The sequence below is a fragment of the Liolophura sinensis genome, chromosome 13, assembly GCF_032854445.1.
Source record: "Liolophura sinensis isolate JHLJ2023 chromosome 13, CUHK_Ljap_v2, whole genome shotgun sequence".
Classification (NCBI taxonomy): domain Eukaryota; kingdom Metazoa; phylum Mollusca; class Polyplacophora; order Chitonida; family Chitonidae; genus Liolophura; species Liolophura sinensis.
The window spans coordinates 26,525,033-26,550,786 of NC_088307.1; the positions used below are offsets into that span (position 1 = coordinate 26,525,033).

Here is a 25,754-nt window from a genome sequence, read left to right on the forward strand (position 1 = left end):
GTGAACATAAAATTTAATGGATAATACCGAAAATTGCCGGGTGAAAATATTAATTACTCGATAATGACAACGTAAGCAACATTTTTACACAGAGAGATCTGTCTGAAAAAATGTAATCCTTTGATTTGTGAAACTGTTAGCCTATATGTATAGGAAGTCAGAAGCAAATCAACAGATTTTTCTGGAAACCATTCAAAGCATATCCTGTACCTCTAAATTTTCTTTTCATCCGTATATTAGTCAACTGACGTCATATACAGAAATTTACGTGTGAATATACTTTAAACTGCTAAAATTCTTTTCATCCGTTTATCAATCAATTGACGTCATATACACGAATTTACATGAGAATATCCTTTACAAAGACAAAACTATTCGCGATCTTTTCAGTGTGACCACTGACCTTAACGAATAATTGTTCAAAATAACTCTGGATCCGGAAGACGCGTTTCTTACCCACAGCACGGCGGTCTGTGTCTTGATTTTCACGCCCCATGGACCTTCGACGAGTAATTGTATGAAGAACAATTTATCCGCACGTTTACCCTTGTAAAGTCGTGTCCATCACTTACTAATTAAACCCGCACACCTACCTAGAAGACGTCCGAGGCAAAGTACACGTACCACCTATAGTGCTCGGGAAGCCATTAACGTTAAGACAAGGTAGAACCTGTTTTGTTCAGGGTCGGGAGGCCTGGTAAAAGATAGTACCCAGACAACGCCGAGAACACGCTGTGTCCGTGAAGAACCCGACTAATGGCCGTAGCGCCAGGAGACGGGTGATGAGGCATCAAAAGAATCGCGTATTCGCCAAAGAGGGTAGGAGATTCGTTTGTACCGTTATATCAAGGTTTAGTAACGGAAAGGCTGGAGAGTCAGCTAACGAAGAAATTCATATTGTTTGTATTATTAATAAGTATAATCCGCAAAGTGTAATGTCCGCAAAGCTCTAAAACCACAATATAATACGTCTTTCTTAAAGTAACGCTGATCAAATACCCAAGAACATGTAGGCCTAATCAACGGGGAATGTGTTTCACCTGGGAAAAAGTTCATTTGATTTGTTTGACCCGGTATAGATATCAAGATCGCAACGGCTATGTGAGGTAAGAAAGAACAGCAGTCATGTTCAAGTTTATAACTTAATTCGTTATTCTACATTTACTTAAATGTCAGTTCGAGCCTCAGATTTTAGATAAGCACTTATTTACAACTAGGCCTATTTGTGATCAAGTCTTTGTAGAAAGAATTATGTATCAACTGCCTTTACAATATATTTTACCTATTATTCGGATTCATAAAAAACATATTTTTACTATATATCCCCCACCTCATGCAGATGTTAAATACTAAGCGACTATATATATGCGACTAATCCATTAACTATTGACTTTCGCCTAAACTAAATGAGGCTAAATCACTCTAACCAATGTATTTCGACCAAACACGAGGAGTCTGCATTAACTGAGGAGTCTGCATTAACTGATATGTGGAGGGGGCCTGCGTGGCTCAGTCGGTTAGCGCGCTAGCGCGGCGTAGTGACCCAGAAGCCTCTCACCAATGCGGTCGCTGTGAGCTCAAGACCAGCCTATGCTGGCTTCCTCTCCAGCCGTACGTGGGAAGGTCTGTCAGCGTGTCGTAGGTTTCCCCCGGGTTCGGCCCGGTTTCCACCCACCATAATGCTGACCGCCGTCGTATAAGTGAAATATTCTTGAGTACGGTGTAAAACAACAATCAAAAAAAAATCAGATATGTGGAACGATGTTATTTACATGTATTACCTAATGGTTGTCAGCTGAATGGTTAAGACTAACTTAATACTACCTGATTTCCCCCAAATATTGCGTTGTTATTGTGGAAACAGTTCCTTCTTAGAGAATCAATGAATTTGCTACGCCACATATTATCATAAGAAGCTAGAATCCTTCCCAAGTTAGGTACAGACGCATTTGCTTCAAATGAAGAAAAGGAATCTCCATCTCTGTGACTATTGACTGCTTTAGCAATCAACACGCGGCGTTTTTTTTTTCCTTTTTTGAAAATAATTTTGCGTACTAAATGATGGAATCCTATTCGATTAACTAATACTTGGATGAATATGGAATTCCCCAATGATGATGGGGTGGATAAGGGGTAGATAATGTTACTCGCAATTACATAACTGCTCCAGAACAATCTCGTGTCAACCGTTTGCGTTGAACCAGCCAATAGCGTAGAATGTTTTTCGGGTAAATCTCAAGTTTAACTGTTCTTCATTCTGATACCGGAAGTATAATTTTTACAAACACGGATGTGCGTTGATTTGAAGCCAATTTTCCTCGAATTACAAGTGTAAAACCTTTCTTGTGGTGACATAGCTACAGGCCATCCGATTTAAACCTGCATAATATCTATAATCCCGCAGCAATGTATCGTTTTAGTTCCTGACTTTCGTCCACTTACTGGAGAAGGAGCCTTGACTTCTGCATTTCAGTGCTTGATGGAATCAAAACGACCGGTTTACTTCTTCTGCGGTTAGCGTTCTGAAGGACAAGATAGTGTGGTCGTGTCACCTGTGTGCTATATGGCAAGAAAATGTGGTAGTCGAATTATTTGTGAGCGACAAGACAAGATAGTGTGGTGGTCGTGTCATTATTGCTCTGTAAGACAAGTTATTGTGGAAGTTGTTTCACTCGTGTTCTATAAGACAAGATAATGGGGTAGTCGTGTCACTCGTGGTCTATAACACAAGATATTGTGGTAGTCGTTTCACTCGTGCTCTATAAGACAAGATAATGGGGTAGTCGTGTCACTCGTGATCTGTAAACAAGATAGTGTGGTAGTCGTGTCACTCCTGTTCTATAAGACAAGATAATGTGGTAGTCGTGTCACTTGTGTGCCATAAGACAAAATGGTGTGGTAGTCGTGTCACTCGTGGCCTATACAACAAGAAATGTGGTAGTCGTGTCACTTGTGTGTCATTAGACAAAATAATGTGGTGGTCGTGTCACTTGTGTACCATAAGACAAAATGGTGTGGTAGTCGTGTCACTCGTGGTCTATACAACAAGATAGTTCGGTAGTCGTGTCACTCGTGGTCTATACAAGAAGAAATGTGGTAGTCGTATCACTTGTGTGCCATAAGACAAAATGGTGTGGTATTCGTGTCACTCGCGTTCTATACAACAAGATAGTGTGGTAGTCGCGTCACTCGTGGTCTATACAACAACAAATGTGGTAGTCGTGTCACGTGTGTGCCATAAGACAAAATGGTGTGGTAGTCGTGTGACTCGTGGTCTATACAACAAGATAGTGTGGTAGTCGTGTGACTCGTGGTCTATACAACAAGATAGTTCGGTAGTCGTGTCACTCGTGGTCTATACAACAAGATCGTGTGGTAGTCGCGTCACTCGTGGTCTATACAAGAAGAAATGTGGTGGCCGTGTCACTTGTGTGCCATAAGACAAAATGGTGTGGTAGTCGTGTGACTCGGGGCTTATACAACAAGATAGTGTGGTAGTCGTGTCACTTTTATGCAATGAGACAAGATAGTGTGGTAGCCGTCTCATTCGTGTGCGATAAGACAAGATAATATTGTAATCGTTTCACTCGTGTTCTATAAGACAAGAAAAAATGCGGTATTAGCCACATTCGTGTTTTGGAAGACAAGACCGTACTGTAGTCGTCCCACTGTGTGTTATAAAACAATATCGCCATCCGTTGTGTCTTGACTCGCGATCATAAGCCCCGAATGTCATATCAGCTTTATTCAACACCATTTCCTTCGAAAATAACTTTCTCAAACACCTGGAAATGTTGAAAAACATTCCTGAGTACCAAACTGCATTTAGCTAAGTGCGTGTGCATTGTTAATACCGTAATGTTGCTTTAAAAATGTAGCGGTTTTTGGATCTGACGTGATAGACGGGCAAATGAATCGACCAAGACCAATTCTACTTCACTGCGTCTCAAAATCCAAGTTCAAATTATTTTGATCAAATTGCCAAGCCCAACTTTGCAGCTCACGTTTAATTAGAGAGGGTATGTTATGGCTGAATAAATTTCACTGTAAGAAATATTAAGATTTCAGCATTTTCTTTCCAACTTTTACATTCCAATTTTTGTTTTTTTCTTCCATTTGCAGGGAACAAAAATATGTATGAATTCTTAAATTTGGAACATGTTTCCGGTAGTTACCCACCATTTACATAACGCATTCCCTCCGTTGCCATGGCATTGCTTTTAAACTCTTACGACGCCTGTCGTAGTTTGTCAGCCACGCGTACTCAGATACTTATTATAGTCACCTTATATGGGATGGATTAGGATTATCTTCATTTATTTTTTATGTAAAATATCACTTATTTCCCACTAATGTTTTGGTATGGAGTACCAGTACTATATTCACTTTGTAATTATTTATTAATGTATTTGATTGCGGCTTTACGCCTCACTCAAGGATATTTCACTTGTACGACGCCGGCCAACATTATGGCGGGAGGAAAACCCGGGCAGAGCTCGGGGAAGCCTCACGACCACCCACAAGTTGCTGGAAGGCTTTCTCACACATGACGGGAGAGGAAGGCAGTATGACTTTGTAATCATTTGGAATGAAACATAAACTCTGCAACATATATGACAATGTTTGTCGACTGTGTGGACATGGTGCTTGCCTTTCTCTAAAAGAATGAGAGAGGCGTAAGTTCAAATCTGACTTTGGACAAGAATTTTACACATTTTCTCTACATATGTTGGATTTTGGTAATAAGTGGTCGAGTACGTCGTATGACCGTTATTGTTCGTTAAAGACAACTTTGTATCCAACAACACGGTGTGTATTTCTATACGTCACGTATGGAAAAGCTAATATGAACCTTATTTTCCACATAGTTGACAATAATTTCTATCACCGGTATTATATTAAAAACAACCAACAAAAACCCCTTAGAAATGTTAGATCATTAAACCTCTATACATTCTATCGGGGAAATGAGTCAAGTTTGTGCACTTTTATACCAGTACAATTCATGTATTCCACTAGGACGTGGACACGTTTCGCTGCTGCCATAGCGACGCGTTAAGTTGTACAATAAGATCACGGAATCTTCGGCCTCTACGACATCTCTCCAAACCCGATCCTTCCTCCCCCCCCCTCCCCCAACCATCCCCCATCCGTGGTCACAGCCTACAGTGATTCCTGTACGATATCAGGTCAATAATGTGACCTTCTAGGCATACCAGATGCATCATCTATAGTTATATAGCAGCGTACAGAGTGGATCTCAAAGATACACTAGTTCTAGATGTTCCGTTAACGTGTATTAGTCTAGGCATCGAAACGAGGCATTCCTATACCAACCATCAACCACAATCGCCTGACTAATTTCCAAACCGACGCTCAAACCACCATGGCAATAATACAGTAAGGAATTAGGATAAGAATTAACCTAGAATAAAGTTGCAGTATGTAATTGTGGATTACAGAGTGACTGGTATGAACTTTAAAATTTGAAGCTGGCTAAAAAATTTAAAAAAAAAACCTTCGAACAAATGAGCACTTGAAACATGTGCTTTTCAATTTTGTGCGAATAGATTGTTGTAGAATATTACTCGATCAGCGCCTGGATAACGAGGAAGAATGCCGCGTTCTTCAGCCAATAAGAACGCAGACTGCAATTTAGGAAGCCGAAACCATACAAGCATTAGCCCATATTTCAATTGCCAGAATAGAGTTTATTAAAGAAATTTTTTGAACCACCTCATAAATGCTTTGAGAGGAGATATATGTGCACCGGACAAAATGAAGAGGTTTTAAGTCCTGACGCCAGAAATAGATTTGTGAAATCAGCCCCTGGTCTCGGTAAATGAAATGCGGCTTGACGTCAGGAGGTTTCCAAGGTATCATATACAGGTGGATACCAGACGTTTGACTACGGTTTCAAAGACATATGACCAGCTCCACAGTTGGTAGAACGTCCACTTCGGGAGCGATAGCTCCGGAGTCAATCCGGGATGGAGTCACATGCGTTCAGCATGAAGAGGACAGTTCAAACGACTGGTTGATCTGTATCAGTATAATGACTCGGGCGGAGCAGCTTACTTGCCATTGTTAAGGTGACTCAGTGAAGCAGCACTAGATAAAGAGTGGTGGAAATCCGGCCTGCAATAAGGAGGAACATTACATGCAATCTAAGAATTCGTTCGTCGCCGTATGACTTAAAAATTGTTAAGTACAACACGCACTCACTTACTCACTCAAAGACAAAAAAGGTATGGAAAAATAAATACCGTAGAATGGCACAGCAAAAACGCATTAAGAGCTCTAAGGTACGAATCACTTGAGTACATATCAATGTATTATTTTTTACAAAACAATATAAGGAATGATGTTAGAATGTTTAAAATCCCTTGGTAGCTTTGTACAACACAAGATCGTTACCATCGCACTGAATTATGCATGGCACCGAATATTTTATAGCCTCCGTCTCTGTGTGCTGCGAAGACCCACATTTAAAACACATAAAATGTACTGTGAGATCTTTCCCTAAAATAACATAGGATATAACAAGAAAGTTGGAATTAAAGGAAAGTTGGAGCAGGATACTCGTATTAATTTAGAAGCTAACATCAACTAGCCTAAGGTCAGCATTTATCGTGACCAAATTGCCACGCATCAAAATGTTTCCAGAGTTACTACAGGCTCGTGGGAATGATAACCCCGACATCTTCACTCTATTCCGCGAAATTAAATATGTCAAGAAAAAATCTTAGGAGGCTACTTCAGATCTCAGTATTCATTTATGACAAGAGCAACAAAAAGCCTTAATAGTGTATAAAACTCAGACAAACCACCTTTCTGGGCAGGCGCTTTCCTGATGCGATCGGAACGGCCATTGCGTTGCAGTTTAGCGAAAGTTTTGCACAATGGTATAACGTTTTACATAACACATCGGAGCAGGAACATTCGTCATGCTGGCGACAATTGTCTCAAGCAGACCAAGGATTAGCACACATTTTTATTAAGAAGGTCACTAAGACCATTGCGACCGAAGAAGAATGCACTTACAGACAGCCTGTCCACCCACAAGTATTAATCTCTGTTAATGACACACACGGCCATTGTCTAATAGGCGAGGAGGTGGAGATATGAATAGATATATAAAGACTCTTTGAGTCACGTGTAACTTATCCAGGTTTATAATTTGATTGATTTGATTGATGTTTTATTAGCAATACTCAAAAGCTTTTTTTACTGATATGACTCCGGTCGCGTTCATGACCAGAAGAAACCCATATGCCCGGCGTAAACCACCGACTCTCCCCAGCTAGCTGATAAGCCTCTTTATTTAAAGTGAGAGCATTATCTATGAGTAGATTTGAATGATTGAAGTTCAGCGCCTTACTCAAGAACTACGATGAACATTAATCTCTTGAGTAGAGGAAGGCCGAGTGCTGATCAAGCCGGTTACGTAACAAACCTCCTGATTCCCAATCTAAGTATAATCTATGAGTAGGTTTGGTTGATTGTAGTTTAACGCCTTGCTCAAGAAATACATGTATGATGGCAATCAGTCTTTTGAGTAGATGAAACACGGTTGTTCAGGCTATACCAGCAATATTTGGCTTAAGTTACTGACAAATCTTCTCCCCTGTGACACCGGGATATGAAAGTGATAGTTGTTCTCTGTATGTTGTCTTCAAAACGAGCGATGGTGAGTGAGTGAGTGCCTGGGGTTAAACATTTTGCTCAACAATTGTTCCGTCTATGACGACGAAGGAATCCTTAGGATGTAAGTAATGTACCTCCTTGTTGCAGGACGGATTTCCCATCGCTCTTTTATCTAGTGCTGCTTCAATGAGACGACTTACCAAAGGCAAGTAAGGCGCCCCGCCCGAGCCATTATACTGATACGGGTCAACCAGTCGTTGAGCTATCCCCTTCATGCTGAACGAGCAATGGTCGTTCGTTTTCTCTGGGTTCTGCCAGGTTTCTCTCACCATAGTGCTGAACTCCGATGTAGAGGTGAAATATTCTTGAGTACGGCGTAAAAAATTATACAAATCAATAAATTAAAACGGAAATAGGGCTACACAAAAGACCTTACGAGAGTGTTATCTATGGGGAAGTTGAAAATTGTGTAATCTGACGTCAAACGCGAAGATCGAGAGCATGGAGAGTACACTGCAACTGTAGCCGACGTTTCATACGTGAAGATATTTCCAATTTTACTTTCATTTCACGAAAAGCTGAAAAAGTAGCGATTTAAAAAAGGAGAAAAAATTAAACATCATCGAAAAGACTATGGGAAGCCATTGCTAAACAGTTTGTGAGCACAAATGTTTGTACTATTTTTAAATACTTGTTTTACAGACAAAAACGTTTAGTAAAACGTTCACATTAAAAGGTGGGCTTTAGCTGGAGCACTTTACAAATGTACATGCTGGGATATCGACGTGAATGACTTATATGTTTGTTTTCATAAAGGCTACGCTCTCGATGGATCGTTCACATGAGGAGTTTATGAGGCTATATGGATATTACTTAGGAAGTTTGACAGGTAACTGCTGACGGGAGGTGGTTCTCTCAGAGCATATGTATATCAGTCTATCAAATATCATTTGAATAAAATATATGTGTTGAGGTTTGTGTCTGCAGAACGGCAGGTGTCCGAGAAACCGCAAGCACGCCAGTGTGTCACATATACAGAGTTATGGCACTTAAACACGCGAGCGTTATACCAAGTACATGTACATGCAATTACATGAAAGCATCAACCTTGCTGCATGGAAATACAACAAGAATCTAACCCTGATTTTTACTCGGAATAACCCTGAATTCTTTTCACAGTAACCTGACATTTCATGATAAGACATGGAAATATATGCCAGTGTAAGGTGGATAATAGGAAAAAGGGGTGCTGTTGAGTGGGTATTGAGTTGGACAGTCATAAAGTACGATTTCCAACTTTGTACATGAAATAGATTTCCACCTTCTTACAGTTCTTGAGGACTTGGCAACAGAAAGCCACCAGTCAGGCACGTGTGACGATTTGCGAAGTGTATCATCCGTTGAAGACAATTTGTCTCCAGTTAATATGATGTGCATATTTAGGCGTCACACGTGGGAACATTCGTCAGTAACTTGCCAGATGTCGGTGGTTTAACGGGTACTTGGGTTTTCCCAACGCACAAAAATGACTGAAATTATTGATACCCTTTTATCCTTGAAGCCTTTCACTAAAATATCAGTCATGAGAAAGGTGAAGGTCATTTTTCAGTACCTCCTGGGAAATGTAGTACAAAGTTTGATTTAAATCAACTACTCATTTCAGGATTCAGTGACACTTCTCCATGGTGCTTGCGCATGGTTTCTTCACACATAATCTTGACCGCCATCATCCATTATTAAACAGCAGAAGGGCATATTTCAGTTGGTGTTTATATTTCTCGAAAATCTAAATGAATACGGAATGCAGTTAGACTGTACAAGACGAATTACTTTATATGAATGACGCTAAAGGTTTAAAACTTGCAATTAAGTTAACCTAGGAAAAGCTCAATTACGAATTTCTTGGCCATTTTCAAACATGATGCATTGATGTTGCTACGAATAACTCTCAAAGTCTCAAAAACATCTCATGTGATATATACTTTTGAACACAAGTTATACTGACAGTAGGATAGTTGAGGTAAAAAGATATACTATACACATAAAGACCACAGCTTTAATAACATGATACCGGACATAAACAAAAGCAGATGAAAACAAAATCACATTCTTTCTGTTTAGTTCTCTACTGACCCAATGGTGCAAGCATAAATCAGACCTGCAGCTGGAATGGTACTATACGATGACAACTTACAACTGACCTGTAGGGAAAGGACGCTAAGTGTGGAAACGCGATTTTCGAGGAGGTGGCACTAACCGGGTGTTGACATAATCCGAGAAGTATGCTTTCTTCCGTATTGGACGTCTAAATCAAATAATTCCAGCTGTGTTGTCCCTGTGGCCTAATGGTAATCGGGAAATCTTCTTCCCGGTTTATCAGATGAACCTAAATCCATCCATATATGTCTTGCGCGAGGTGAAAAAATACGTCTTGAGCGAGTATCGAAGAGAAAAGTACACTATGTTCAAAGCCACAACATAATATCCTATACTTCTGAAGCAGCCGCTCTGTCCTTCTTCGGTGTCCAGTTTTTGCCACTCTGCTGCTCTGACCGGTGTCCCGGATTTTTATCTGACCACTCTCCCGTTTTGATTATTGTGCGTGACAACAAAGCATTTAAGTCATTTTAAACCATGAATGAGTTACAAATTGCTATCAAAATCACTATAATTTGTCACCTATATCGGCTTAAGCCATTGTGATTGAGGGAGTGTAACTTGTTGCCATTTAACCATTTGAGTGAACAGTTAGAAAAAACTCCAGCTGAGCTAAATTGACAAGAGGCCACATTTTACTAGTTACCTGTGATATTTTACCGTCACACTGTCGTTACTTCTCCAGTTTCATTATCTATAGTGAAAGTCCTAATATATTTCCATGCAAAATTTATATTTCCTACAGGTGATAATTAAATAACCGTCATTTACAGAGCAACGTCGACATGATTTGCAAACTGCTCTCCAGTTTCGCCTCAAGAGTGGTTTCCAGTATAGTGACGTTCAACTGGTACAGAACTGTTCAACACAACGCCAGGGAAAACCAGCCCTCTGGCTATATATGCCAAAAATGTTGCAAAGAATACACATTAAACGAAGACGTTTGCTGCACTATTTTGCCAAAGTACTTTCTGAATTTATAAGTAATGACGTAAGAGGTACAAGCTGAACCCGTCTGTACTTATCAAGACTTATTTATTTCATTTTCTGGACTGGTGTTTTTCCCCATATCCAAAGACATTATACACTGGGTTAGTCAAGCGGATTTAAGTGCGAAGTGTGAAACCTGTGCATTTTAGTACAGTCCTAGCTATTCAAGAAGGGCATTGCACCATTCTGAATGTCTCATAATCTACTTCGTCGACCATTGTGCCATTTTGATTGTCTTCTGATCAACAGCACCGATCATTGTGTTAATCTGGTTGTGGTCTAATCATTGGCACCGACCACTGTGCCATTCAGTTTGTGGTCTAATCTATGGCACTGACCATGGTGCCATTCTGGTTGTGGTCTTACCTACTACACCGACCATTGTGCCATTCTGGTTGTGGTCTTATCTACCGCACCGATCATTGTGTCATTTTGGTTGTGGTCCAATAGACGGAACCGACCATGGTGATATTCTGGTTGTAGTCTACTCTATGGCACCGACCATTGTGCCATTCTGGTTGTGGTCTATTCTACGGCATCGACCATGGTGCCATTCTGGTTGTGGTCTAATTTGTGGCACCGATCATTGTGTCATTCTGGTTGTGGTCTAATCTACTGTACCGACCATTGTGCCATTCTGATTGTGGTCTAATCTATGGCACCGATCACTGTGCCATTCTGGTTGTGGTTTGATCTACAGCATCTATCATTGTGCCATTCTGGTTGTAGTCTATTTTACTGAACCAACCATTGTGTCATTCTGGTTGTGGTGAAATATACGGCACCGATAATGGTGCCATTCTGGTTGTGGTCTAATCTACAACACACACCAAAGTGCCATTCTGATTGTGGTCTAATCTATGGCACCGACCATTGTCCCATTCTGGTTGTGATCTAATCTATGGCACCGACCATGGTGCCATTCTGGTTGTTGTCTAATCTTCGGCATTGACCATGGTGCCATTCTGGTTGTAATCTATTCTACGGCATCGACCATTATGCCATTCTGGTTCTGGCCTAATCTTTGGCACCGATCATTGTGCCATTTTGGTTGTGGTCTATTCTACGGCACGATCATGGTGCCATTCTGGTTGTGGTCTAATCTATGGCACCGACCATTGTGCCATTCTGGTTCTGGTCTATTCTACGGCACCTATCATTGTGTTATTCTGCTTGTGGTCTGATCTATGGCACCGACCATTGTGCCATTCTGGTTGTGGTCTATTCTACGACATCGACAATTGTGCCATTCTGGTTCTGGTCTATTCTACGGCACGACCATTTCGCCATTCTGGTTGTGGTCTGATCTATGGCACCGATCATTGTGTTATTCTGCTTGTGGTCTGATCTATGGCACCGACCATTGTGCCATTCTGGTTGTGGTCTATTCTACGACATCGACCATGGCGCCATTCTGGTTGTGGTCTAATCTATGGCACCGACCATTGTGCCATTCTGGTTCTGGTTTAATCTATGACACCGATCATTGTGCCATTCTGGTTGTGGTCTAATCTATGGCACCTATCATTGTGTCATTCTGGTTGTGGTCTGATCTATGGCACCGATCATTGTGTTATTCTGCTTGTGGTCTGATCTATGGCACCGACCATTGTGCCATTCTGGTTGTGGTCTATTCTACGACATCGACCATGGCGCCGTTCTGGTTGTGGTCTGATATACGGCACCGATCATTGTGTCATTCTGGTTGTGGTCTAATATACGGCACCGACCATTGTGTCATTCTAGTTGTGATTTAATCTACGTCACCGACCATGGTGCCATTCTAGTTGTGGTCTAATCTACGGCACCGACCATGGTGCCATTCTGGTTGTGATTTAATCTACAGCACCGACCATGGTGTCAACTGCCCTAGAGAACACAAATTACTCTTCAGCGCAATGTCTATATTTGCTGTATTTCAGGTAGTAATAGCTGATACACTTAACACGAAAGTGTTTGATGGAGTATATTTGACAAAGTTATACCTGAGTGTAACACTAGTGACGTAGGATGACGCCATTACATAAGTTACTGTATCCAACAATGTCAACATGGTGTGAAATATATAGGTCTAAAGCAGGTCATTTTGGAACCTATACATTGTCCATTTACGAACAGGTAATTTGCCATGTCAATATTATAATTACCCCATTTGTCATAAAGACATCGAGGAAAGAGCGTCTGTCACTTTTGTTGGTCCATAGGAAAGCTGATATGTGTTTTTCGCCTCCTCACCTATATAGAGGTTATTTAAAACCCCTTCTTAACCACAAAGCGAGAAAGGACACGGCTTTAATGATTATTTATGGCATCTACTGACTGTAGTTGTCTTAACATGAAAACATGGGTTAAGAAGTCAGAAATGGATAGTTTATCCCTTGCCGGTGATTAACAGTACTCTAAAGATAAATACTGTCACTTTCTTTGTGCTCTAGAGAAATGTCAGCATCTAAATGTTCATCCTAAAGATTTAAATTTTTATATAATGCTAGCCTTTGTTAAATTAAAGATAGATATGCAGAATCGATTGTGATTGACTGGTATGAGAGATAGGGAAGTCCAGGCTATGCCTTGAATAACCTGAATTTTAGGTACTGTACATTTATTCAAGCGTGACCAAGGCTGCAATATTTAACCCAGGAAACCCTACATCCAACGTCAGCCAGTGTAGAGCCTCTGCAGTCTTCTAAGTCAAAACAACAGGCCCCGATGGCTCAGCTGGTTGAGCTTCCACGTCGGGGTCGGTAGATCCAGGGTTAATCCTGGATCGGATCACACCTAAGACCTTAAAATAAGCAGCTTCTTCGCTTGACGATTCAGCATTAAGGTGAAGCGTCTTCGCTTGACGTTTTAGCATTAAGGTGAAGCGACCTCGCTTGACGTTTCAGAATTAAGATGAAGCGTCCTCGCTTGACTTTTCCGCATTAGGGTGAAGCACTCACTTAGCCTTGGTTAAATGTTTTCATGTATTGATGGCCCACCAGAATTTATTTCAAAACGACTTGGTGTCCCATTTTTCTGAGCTCACCAGTGTCCCGCTCTTAGTGGTGTCCTCTTTTTTCTGAACCGACCATTTTTCTTCCTTTGAACGCTGTCCCATATTTCTCAACCGATCACTGTACCGCTCTGACTAATGTTTCACTTTTCTTAAACAAACATTTTCTCCCTCTGACTGATACACAAACTCAGGTAACAGCCCTCATATAGCCTGTTTTAGCTTACGTTTTCCAATGAAGCTCTGAACAGTGGTTCCACTTTGTTACTTTCATACCTTTAATTAATGATTCACTTTTGTTCGTTTGATACAGGATGTATTCATTGGTTGACCTTGTTCCTTTGGTACATGTATGTACTTAGAGCCTCGTGATGTTAAAGTAATTATTAATTTTTATTACCTCATTATGTGAGAATAATAAAGATCATTATGTCGCAATTAACCCAGACATCCTCTCCGATAGCATGCGAACTTCGAATCGCGTGACTCCATGGCTAAGGTGAACTCGGCTGTTCTTAGCAAAATTTCTTCTGTTCCTTGTAAAACACAAAAAAGACTCCAAAAGAAGTTGCCAGTCGTGCTTTCAACGGCGTACATGTTCTTGACTTCGATTCTAAAGTTTGACTAGTTTATGTTTTTTCGGACGATGCTGAGTCTGACCGACTAATATCAAAATGGCCCTCTTCACAGATTGATTTATTATCGATGTACCTGGTACATTTGTGTTAACTGTGACCTTATGGTCTTTATTATTCACGAACAACTAGGTTATATGACGCCAGAATGACTATGATTGAACGACAAAAGTTTTTATAGCGTGCAGCGTTAAGATGTTGAGGATTGTACACTCGAAACGATGGAGTTTCAGATTAGTGAATGGGACAGTTCAGATCTGTATTTCTGAAAGCTCAGCTGAGAAGATTGAAACAGATCTGAAAATTATTTTGGGACAAATTGCCCTTGCTACAGCAGACCACCTTACTCTCTCTTCTGTATTTTTATATGTGATTTCCACATTAACCTATAACCAGATGTAGGTCGATGTAGCCCAAACAATGTGACAAAAATATAGGACTGTTGATGATACTGCTGTATACACGTTGTATTTTGGGATTGTATTTATTTATTTATTTTATTGGTGTTCTACGCCGTGCTCCAGATTATTTCATTTATACGACCGAGACCAGCATTGTGGTGTGAAGACACCGGGCAGGGCCCGGGAGGAAACCCACGACCATCAGCAGGCTGCGAGTAAGCCTTCCCACGTGCGACCGGAGAGGAAGTTAAACTCACCTCGATCCTTTTGGTGAGAATCTCCTGGGTCATCGCGTCGCGCTGGAACACGGTTCGCCTGGGCGTCGGAGGCCCCTTATGGAATAGTACGGAACGGTTGCAAACTGACTATTTCTTCCCAAAGTTCGACCACATTGTATATAATAAACTAAGTAAGATAGTTTCTTAGGTTATTATGTAAGGTATTCTAACCGTTCACGTAAATGTTCAACTAGCAGCAACTTAATATACATTCCCCAGCACTTTGCGAAGCAGGAGCAGGTGAAAAAACAGCGATATTGAAAACAATCTATTAGACGTCACTGCTGTAGATATTAAAAACTAGCAGTAGGATTTTTGATCATTTCGGCTGCATTATCTATGTATACGAGATAAACACATCTATCATATGATATAAATGTGTATACAATATGGGTCAACTGACTAGTTGTATCATGCTGAGATTACTTTGTGGTCGTCGCCATTGCATCTAATTCATCATCAATAAATAATGGGTGGCAGTTCGAACAGTTTCCGCTGACTTCACGGTCAAAGCAAATTTCATTATCATGGCTGACTTCCTGTCAGTCCTGAAATAAAGCAAAACTGCGTTGGTCGCTGACTACGACAAGAAAACCGTTAAAACAATCAGACCTACCACAAAAAATCTCATAAGAAAGAGTGTACGTGTGATACGTTGGATGGGATGTTCCAGCTGTGCGCTAAGTATAAAGATGTGGCTGAAGCTTTTAAGGTTGACGAATAAGCAATTTGGGTAGTGACGAAGATGTCGTGGTAGAAAGCTAATTGTTTGTTTTCTACTTTAATCGGGTATCATGATTGATTTATGACACACAAAGCAATAGGACTTTCTCCCTTGCTTTTAGTAAATCTATAAAACGCCTTCAATATAAATACAGACGTACTAAACTACATGTCACCGAAAAGCAGCTATACTAACGAAAAGCCGGCAAATTTTCGGATTAAAAATATAGGTTTCTACAGCTTACGGCTTCTGTATTTATTCTGTCTGTCATTTATTTTTTCTTTTGGGGAGGATGTGTGTGTTAAGACGTATTTGTAGAATAATTACAATAACGCCTTATTGGTGTAATTTATACTTCTTGTCCATGTGCCCTAAAGCGGAGGTCAAATTATTTATAGCCGGAGGAACCTGTCCAGGTCTCCTAGAAACCATCATTAATCGCTCGGTATCTTGGAAGAATGTTGTATGAAAGCTGCAATGTGACCAGCGATGGCTTCGAACTCCTGATCCCAAAATACTGAGGTGCAATGTGCCGTATCACTGCCGAAATTCTTCCCTATTTGTCGTCATGGTTAAAGGTATTTAAGATGTTACTATTCCACAAAGGTAGGATGTCACAAAGACTAGCGACGGAATGATAGATCAGTGTGACGTCATTTTCATGCTGGCCTGCAGCACTACCTTCAAGCTATGACGTCACTGACTGCTACCTCAAAGAAAACAGGAAGCGGAAGTAACAATCCGCACTTCTGAGAAGCTACATGCACTTAAACACATAGACATCTTTGCAGAATGCCCCAATAATTCTTCTATAACATGTCCAAAAAAAAATGATTTATGTGTGGTCACAAGATTAGCAGAATGTACATGTATCCACGATAAACAGGAAGAAAAATACCATCCCCAGCAACAACAACAAGCACAACTCCGTCTTCCAGATAGCTGCTACGGTGTATCCGTGGCCAAAACACAGGTTCCATGATTCAGCGTTTGTTTCAATCGTGCTACTGGAATAAAATAAGCCACCATGGCAGATAACGATTGTGGCGCACATGGCAATGTAGGCAAGCCTCTGAGATCGGCTAATAACTAAAACCCTTTCTTCACAGTCTTTGTACAGTTGCTAAGATAGAGACTGCAGCTTGGGAAATAAAAACCTGACCCGTTGTGACAGCCGTGTGATAGTTGGCTAATGGTGACAGGTAACCGATGAAATTCGTGGTGTTGTGAATTTGTTTTTAACTTTTGATGCAAATGCTTAATTTCCAGCAATACCGTGATAGGAAAAAAGGTAATAATGTAGTGGTGTTAGCTGCAATGTGTTAGACGTGACTGGTATATAATATCTCACAACTGAGTAAAGCTTCCGGGTTAGATAACAGTATTGCTAGGCATTTGCGACTGAAGTTTTGGAGGCCTTCTCAATTGTTGGTGTTAATCTGCATTAGTAGTCGAAACCTCATTTAATATGTAATCAATTAACAATAATACCTGGTCAAAGGGACCAGGTCTCGGGAATACTTAGTCCACCAGCATAATCGCGGTGAAGCGGGAATACGATATGAAGGACTCCAGCAAAGAGAGCAAAACCAGAGCAGCGACTACAGTGTGATAGCTGGCAACTGATCGCACCCAACCATTATCAGTCGATTCCACTTTAGGAATGTCGCCAACGTGTAAAATGAGATATACACGACCGGCTCATTCTCTACGTGTCTTGGATTGTAGAGCGGAAGCGGGAAGAAATGGAATGTGTTGCGTAACAATTTAAAGTTGTGCTGCCGACTGCATCACAAAAATCATGCTTGGCACTGAGAGCTTTACCTGCTTTAATACGACGTCATTCCGTTGCACCAAAATCTCATACTCAGTAACTCCAGATCGGCACGGCCGTAAATATGTTAGCTGCGCTCATGTGGCTTAATTGGACTCCCTATACCACAACGCTAACCTTGAGAACCAATACGCTTTCGTAACCCGTTCGAAATCAGGAGCCCGTAAATATTTCCGGTTTGCTCGATGGAATATGTGAACTTCATATACTTTAAGGTATTTTGTTTCCTAACAGCAACCTATTTTTGGTTAATTATCTAAACATGTGGGAGGGCCGGTGTTTCTCTGAGCACATGGTGACAGTCTTGGCCTGCGGGTGCATTTCGTTAGGTCTGGAAACGTTAAAAACAGCGACTCGGTGAAGGTTATTTGTACCCTTATTGGAACATCTCTTGGTACACGTTTAAATATATAATCCTAACTTTCTTATAATCATATACTCGTTACACATTAGTCAAAAACACTCATAGCATGAGAAAGTTCAATAAATATCAGGTGGCCCAAGCAATGGTCTAAGCACTCGATGATACGGATTGTTTAGTGTTTCATGGTTATTAAAGTGCATATATGCGCTCCAACTGAATGGCAGATTTACGAATTCCCAAATCCACACATAGTCTTGGATATATATTTCACCGATGTATATCATACGCTGAAATTCATTGAGAAAACGGTTGCCTTGTCATCACGGTAGTATAAAAGACTACAGCGTGGAGAGTAAAAGCAGATAACAATGTGGCAGTTGGCAAATGGCCACACATAATCGGTGATATACGGTATCTAGTCAATTTACCTCAGTTAGAATTTTACTCTTTCCGTTAACACAAATGCTTAAACAGAAGCAATGGATTCTGCCACTAGCATAATGACGTAAGAAGAATTAGGTAAAACAAAGAATGTCCATATTACTGTGCATCCCATTGATCAAAGACGTTAACACAGCATCGAGGCCACATGATTTTTTACTTTGTAACGCAGAAGTTGGTGAATAGTATTTGGTTTTCGAAGGAAACTTGTGAGTGCTACGGATTTTTTTCGTCCATGCAAGTTCAATGTGAAGTGACAAACCTTGCCGGACTCTGTCACCCATACTCGCAAAATCCCGTGGTTCTCGCGATAATTTCTACACAGGTTGAATACCACTTATTGCACACGCTGTTATTCATTGGAGAGCCCGGCAATTACATCATCGGGGGAAAACGCAAAATTATGAAATTCAGTGCGATTCAGCGGATAATTAGTCGGCTGACCGAAACCATTAGCAGAAGGAGAAGCCATTGTATTGGGCAAAACCACCGACAGCCACTTCAATTCAATTTTAACACGTTGGCATTCAAATGAAAAGACGAACCACAGAACCAATAATGGGTTTCGTGGACATATATGAGGAAGAGCACTTAACCGGAAAAACTGTACGCGTGTCCTAGACTGTACTCGAACAAATAGCTAATAATCCGTTTTCATCCCCCCCCCCCCAGACATCCTGTTTTTCTTACTGAACAGTGTGAGATAGAGAGTAACGCACTGAAACATGTTTTTGTCTGTCTACACACGTTTACAGGAAAATACACTGTATATCCCAAACTTTCACCAAAATTTATTGTAAACTTTGCCAACTGCGGAAGTACAACATTGTCCAATGTAAACAAAACCGTTCTAAAGTTCCAGCAAAATTAAGTGCTCATTAACCAATGGAAGGTCAATTCCGCAAAAAACCTATAGGAGGTAATGTATTTGTAGAGAATATTTTGTCTTCGTGCTGTAATTACAGTACATCTCTCTGCTGTAAAATACGGCCATATATTGTTGTCAGAAACAAAAATCTTATAGAGCGCAAGTACTTGTTGGAAATCTGACGAAAATATTCAGGAGCTTGAAATGTTGAACAACAAAATGCAGCGGATAATTTTTATTTCAGCACCTTTCCTAAGTTTGTCTTTGACTGTCTTGAGACCTGGTCGTGAAATCTTCATTTTTTCTGCACACTCACATTTGTCATACAGTGAGTAAAATTACCATCTTTTGGCCACAAACATCATGCACCATTGCCTTTTAAATGGAAAACAAATCATGCAAACTGACTTTAACATCATCGAACCAACTGAATTACTCCCAAAACACCTGTTCGTTTCTTACTTTCTAGTTTTATTACACAGACTGCGGATCATTGTGTCTTCAGCTGTGACAAGTCGAAAGCAAAACTAATTTATTTATTTATTTGATTGCTGGTCTACGTCGTACTCAAGAATATTTCACTTATACGATGGCGGCCAGCATTATGGTGGAAGGAAGCCAGCATGAGTTGGGCTCGAACTCACAGCGACTGCATTGGTGGGAGGTTCATGGTTATGACATGGACAAGACTTGTCATAACCGATATAGTATGCACCTTGTCGTATGGCAGGCATGGAATATACACACCTATTTAAAATGTTGTCCAGGTATATATGATAGCCGAGATTGAAAGACTCACGTGTACTGTGGGATGGATGATAAAATCTATTTCAAGAGATGTCTCTTATGTTATACATTCGTGTTAACGTATTAATGAGGCGTTTGGTTGTTCTAGCCATTCATTGGGTTTCAAAAAAATAGCCGTATCTGACAGCACACGGCGCAGAACTTCACAGAGATTCCATACTTCAGGGCTGAGCGAAAACAATAGGGCGCTCGGATTGATTTCTGCAGGCTGGAAAGACATGTTTTTGTCTTGTTAACTCTCAAGGTTTTAAGACGGGCAGATGAGATACAGAAGAAACAAGCAATTACCGTCCAGAAGCCAATTATTCGGCGCCCTGAAGACACATCTGAGCTAATATAAAGCAAATATCACAAGGGAGCCGTATAACGTGCTGGTGCTAAGGCGACTTGACAAGACAACATCGGGTGGTAAAGGGCCCCTTAGGGAAACACCAGAAACGCCTTCGATTTCGCCGGCTAACACCTCGTACATTGCCGACATGGTCTCAAAAGGCTCTTCACTTAAGATTGGGGTACTCAAGGCTAGATTCGTCTAATTGCAGTCACTGCCTCGCTTGTTTCTCCATTGATACAGGGCATGAGGCCTTTGTGGCGTCACGGGAAAACCCGTTTATATGCTTTGCTTGTTGATCGCATCGTAGTGTTAAGCAGGTAAAGAGTATTAACGCCATGTTAACCTGTGTCACGCGACATATAAACTTATTACACACACAACCGAGCACTTCCCACATACACTGTAAAAGCAGCCGATCATCTTTGTCCTAAATTTGGGCTGGATACTCAAAAAAGGGTTAAACGTTTAAAACTTTTTAAACTAGATCTTTCTGCTTTTCTGTTAGATCAGCCGTCTATAATGGATTTAAATGGGAAAATAAGTTTACTTACCTGAATAACTGTTTACTATGACAGGCGATTTATTTTTTTTAAATAACAGCAAAAATGTCACATGTGTTGTTTGACTTCAGAGTGCCTTGTCTTTGAACCGAACGGAGTGATATTTTAAAGCCAGATGGATTCTGATTACAGTCCCGTACAGCTTTTGTCATATCAACACACGTGCGCAGTGTTTTTCCATTTGAACAGGTAGCTTTCTAAATCCTTATTCTCTGTTATTCGTGTAGTCATATTTTGACGACTTTTTTTAACATAAATGAAATTCTTATGTCATATCTCTTTTATTTTTCTAACGAGCATCGAAATCGTGAGCTTACTAAGGACAATTTGACTACAGAAATATTCCTTCACAGGACTATGTTGACCAATACCCTCGATTGCGCGTGTGTCAAATGGTCATCTACACAGCTGGAAGTATCTGCTGCGTCGCATTTATCCCATTGCTCAGTTTGAATCCGGTAAATCAATTAAGAGATATGAAGGTACTGATCATAAAGACATTGTAAATAGGGCAGGGTATGCGGCCTGACTTGAACTGATCCAACAAACAGGCATACAGGACATCAATTCCCCGTAATATGTCTTGTCTCCCAACAAATCTTTCATCAGACAGTTCCCTTAATGACACCATGTGACGCTCTGCAGTTTTAATCAGCGATGAAAACGAACCTATTTGTGTAGCTTAATCAGTGTGAAGGGAACACCGCACGTATGCACTATCAACCCTGGCGAGTGATATCAGCGCGACTTGATTGAAAAGTTCAATACAATTATTATCCTTAAACTGCGAAAATGTATCGCATAGACCGCTTTGCTTTTGAACGCTATGTCTATTCCTTCCCTGGGTGCACGCGCGCGGGGCGGGGGGAGTGGGGGCAGATATGCGAAGGATTTCTATTCAACTGGTCGTTTTTTGTGAAATTTGGAAGGAATTTTTTTTAAAAGAGAGAGTTGGTTGCTGGGTATGGGCGAAGGTATCCTCCCACCCCCTTTATTGGAGGTAGTGCTTTCCATAATAACTAGCACTAGATCCCCCCTCCCAAAAACACCCCAGGGTTTGACAGTGTATAAATATTAATGTTTCATCCAAGCCTTAGAATAGTCCATCACTGCGATTCAATTATCTTAACATCAAGACTAAAATAAACGGATCTTCATTTTGACCTCAGCTAAATGAATTTTAACGAAGAGCACTGAATAAAATTCCCAATTCAAGCGCTACGATGGTCTTTTTTTATCGTCATTTTTTTCCTAGCCATATCAGCTCTTTTGCCGAAAGTATTGTTGTCGCAGCGGATTGACTTCTGGCCAGAGAAATCACATGTTTGAATCCAACTCTCACTCATTTTACAACGTTTTTAGGTAAAATGGTTGACACCAAGGGCGGTGGTTCAATACAGTCAGTCGGGTTTCCTAGATCCGCAATCTTGGTTACTGTCGTATGAGTATACAATGCTAAGCAAGTTTAAAATAAAAAAATTAAGAATTCATCTATTAATCGTGCACTTTGATGACAATCCACAACAACCCGTGATGTGTTTGACATTTATAATGCCAGCTATAACCCCACAACAGACATTAGCAGCAATCAGGTACTCACAATACGGAAACTCATGTAAATGTCAGCACAAATTCCGATGGAAATGTAAAGCATGGAATAAGGTGCCGTCAATTTTCGTATCATATGACTGCTGTTTACTTTGTAGTTCTTAGATTGTATCATTTACGTGACGTAATTAAACAGAAGCGAATATCTTAGCGATGGTTAAGTACAACATCGTCTATCGTCCTTGGGGGGTATTCCTAATGTATCCATGTATGCGTATGGAACATGCAGCGAGATCTCCCGAGCTTCACATCTGCAACACTCAATGGTTGATTGACGAGTATAATGATTTTGAGATGCCTCAGGCGCGATATTTTTAACCAAAATAAAAATTATGACGTAACTTAAATTCCAACACAGTTCAGATCTGCTTCTCTGGGAATTACAGGATTTTTTTGAAAATTACAATTATCTTATTAAGTTATAGTTTCACTGAAAATGTCATTCCATTTTGTATTTCTGGGTTTATTGATTAACTGGCATTTACATATATTTTTTGTGGCTTTTATGCTAAGAAGCCCACAGTTCAAACAAAGCTGAAAAGAAAACCTAAAGGAAGTTTGCTCTCAATGTAGACATTTATTTTTTTTTCAGTTCTGTATTGCTAACCAGCATTATGACATCAGTTCCGCTGATAACGACGGCCTACATAAACTTAAGGCGAAGATTTATTTCACAGTCGAAGTATTCGTTGTTTATACAAGTAAAGGTTAATACTTATTTTTTGCCCGGTTTGAAGTACCTGTTTGTGTAGCATAATTACATGGGCAAAAAATATATATTTCACAATGCATGAACAGAGACATGAACAACCAAGTACACGTTTGCGTCACGATTAATTTATTTCACTGATGTTTATCGCCGTACTCAAGAATATTTCACTTATACGACGGCGGTCAGCATCATGGTAGGAGGAACGCACAACCTCCCGCAGGTTGCTGCAGACCTTTCCACGTACGGCTGGAGATGTCTTGTCGATTTTGCAGGTCTCCAGTTTGCTTTTTCATTATCATGTAGACATATTTTCACATCAGTATAGTGGATTTACTACCCTTTGCATATGTAATGCACGTTCCAAGGGCATACAGAAGGAAAAGTAAAGTTTCCCAGCACTTCAATTGATAATAGCCAAACCTTACGTACGTTCTGAAAAAGGATTACACTATATCACGAAGTCCCTAACTTGATTATCAGTTTTAATAGGAGACAGAGGGAAGTGCAGACTATGTGCCAGTCATGGAAGGACAAAAAAACTACTCACCTGTGAATAATATATATCTATATATATATATGTATGTGATCCTGTAAATCTTTGGGGAAAATATCTGACTGTCAGACCGGAATCCCTGCTCTCTGTCTACGTCAATTAATGTCTGGGCTCTTGGATTCCTTCTTCTTTTGGCGTTGAACAGATGGCGGCGATGAATGTTCCGAGAAATATTTTAGTTTAGAGCTGTTGGTGGAAATCCTTACACATCGATTAACATGGCTTTACGACCTGAAGAGACAACACCCTGCAGTTGCTATTGAGAAATATAAAACGCTGGATCCTTATCGTCCACTTAATTCTTTTGTCAGAACGCTTTGGCAACAGGTAAACTCTTCCAAGACTTGCCCGCCATGTTATCTCGCTCACGCGCCTTTTTCGTTTTATCTTTTTCTTGTTTCTTCCAGCAGTCTTTCTCAAAAGCGTTCCGCTTGTAAGGAGTTTGGTGCAATTGTATTCTAAATTCTACTAGACCCTCCTGCTGCTTAGACCAAGCTACTGTCTACTGGTCTAAGATACTCTGGCCGTGTGGCAAAATCCGCGCGCTGAGTTAACGCGTTTGTTCGTGACAATTAGCTCTTCACGTAGCCTGCGATTTTAGCTCGTCCAATGGTATCGCTCGCGTGCGCACATTCTTTTATCCGTATACTAGCGCCCACTTTACGACACGCTGTCCCACGACGGCCCCTAACACCTAGACGTTTGCTCTGAGCATATAACCAGATCAAGCGTTGTATTTATAACAATAGCACCGTCGCCAGACTTCTATTTAAGCTTGGGCACGTCACCAATATATTTCTGATATTGTGAGCAGATAATTCCGTTTAATTGACAAGGTGGTTTAGGGACTGGTCTCCGCACACAAAGAGTGCGGATGGTGTCCACTGAGTCAGACGGTGTAGCGATATCAGCAATGGGGATGGGTCATAAACTAGATAGCGGGTCGTCGTCAGGAAACAGGCGGGAGATTCGCGAACAGTCCCACAATCAAAGACATCCTCTCTTCATCGTCCTACGTAATGATGGTAGGCCGAAACGTGGCAACTCCCCTGAAGGGAGAGCATTAAAACTACTGCAATCGGACAGGCAATGAAAAATGACACTAATGTACTTTACGCCTAACAGAGTCGGTGTTGTTAATGTTGGCACCATTCTATTTCTCTGAATAATTCTAGAAACCGAACTTATCTTGCGGTCAATTTAGGTAACGCTCTCTACAAGCTAACTGTTTATAGCTCCATGGGGATTAGCCCACCGCCTAATTAATTGTTAACGAGCCATTTTGCCAGTGTGGAGATTTCGGGAAGTTTTGTTTTCCTTGGTATTGTGAGTGACATGTCATTACCGGATAATGATTAACCCGCTAAACCATTTGCTGTCACTATAAAATAAATTGTAATTTTCACATCGTCAGACAATGTCGTTATTCAGTAGATGACACAGGACAAATAGGGAGAGTAGAGACGATGAGCCTTAATAGCGTGGTCTGTCGCCAGGTTTCATCGAATTAACCTCAAATCTGATATATAATGTCCTAATATAGACGCTACGGTTCAACACATACAGACCTCGGGGAGGGGTGAGGACATTTTTATATTCTATAACGATCAAGTTGTCAGCTTTTGGATAATTATCATGTTAATTAAATTATTCGTTTTGATGTTACTTTTCTATTACCTGATCGTAAATTGAACATCCTTGTTTTAACATCGCACACCTTAGAATCTGCAGGGAGCGTTTCGTTGTCGTTCAGGTGTCTGTGTTTTGATAACTAGTGCACAAGAGGTGTAGAATCAAACCCTACCACATGTCGATGGTTTACCCAGGACATTCCTGTCTCCTCAAG

General features: G+C 40.6%; 1 long non-coding RNA gene across 1 annotated transcript in view; it reads right to left on the reverse strand.

Annotated features, from left to right (window-relative positions):
• The window catches only part of LOC135480707 (uncharacterized), a 36,415-nt gene extending 11,877 nt beyond the window's left edge, over positions 1-24,538 (reverse strand). The window contains exon 1 of the long non-coding RNA XR_010445954.1: positions 23,903-24,538. This is a non-coding gene — a long non-coding RNA (uncharacterized LOC135480707). The remainder of the gene's footprint in view (positions 1-23,902) is intronic.
• Positions 24,539-25,754: the final 1,216 nt, after the last annotated feature.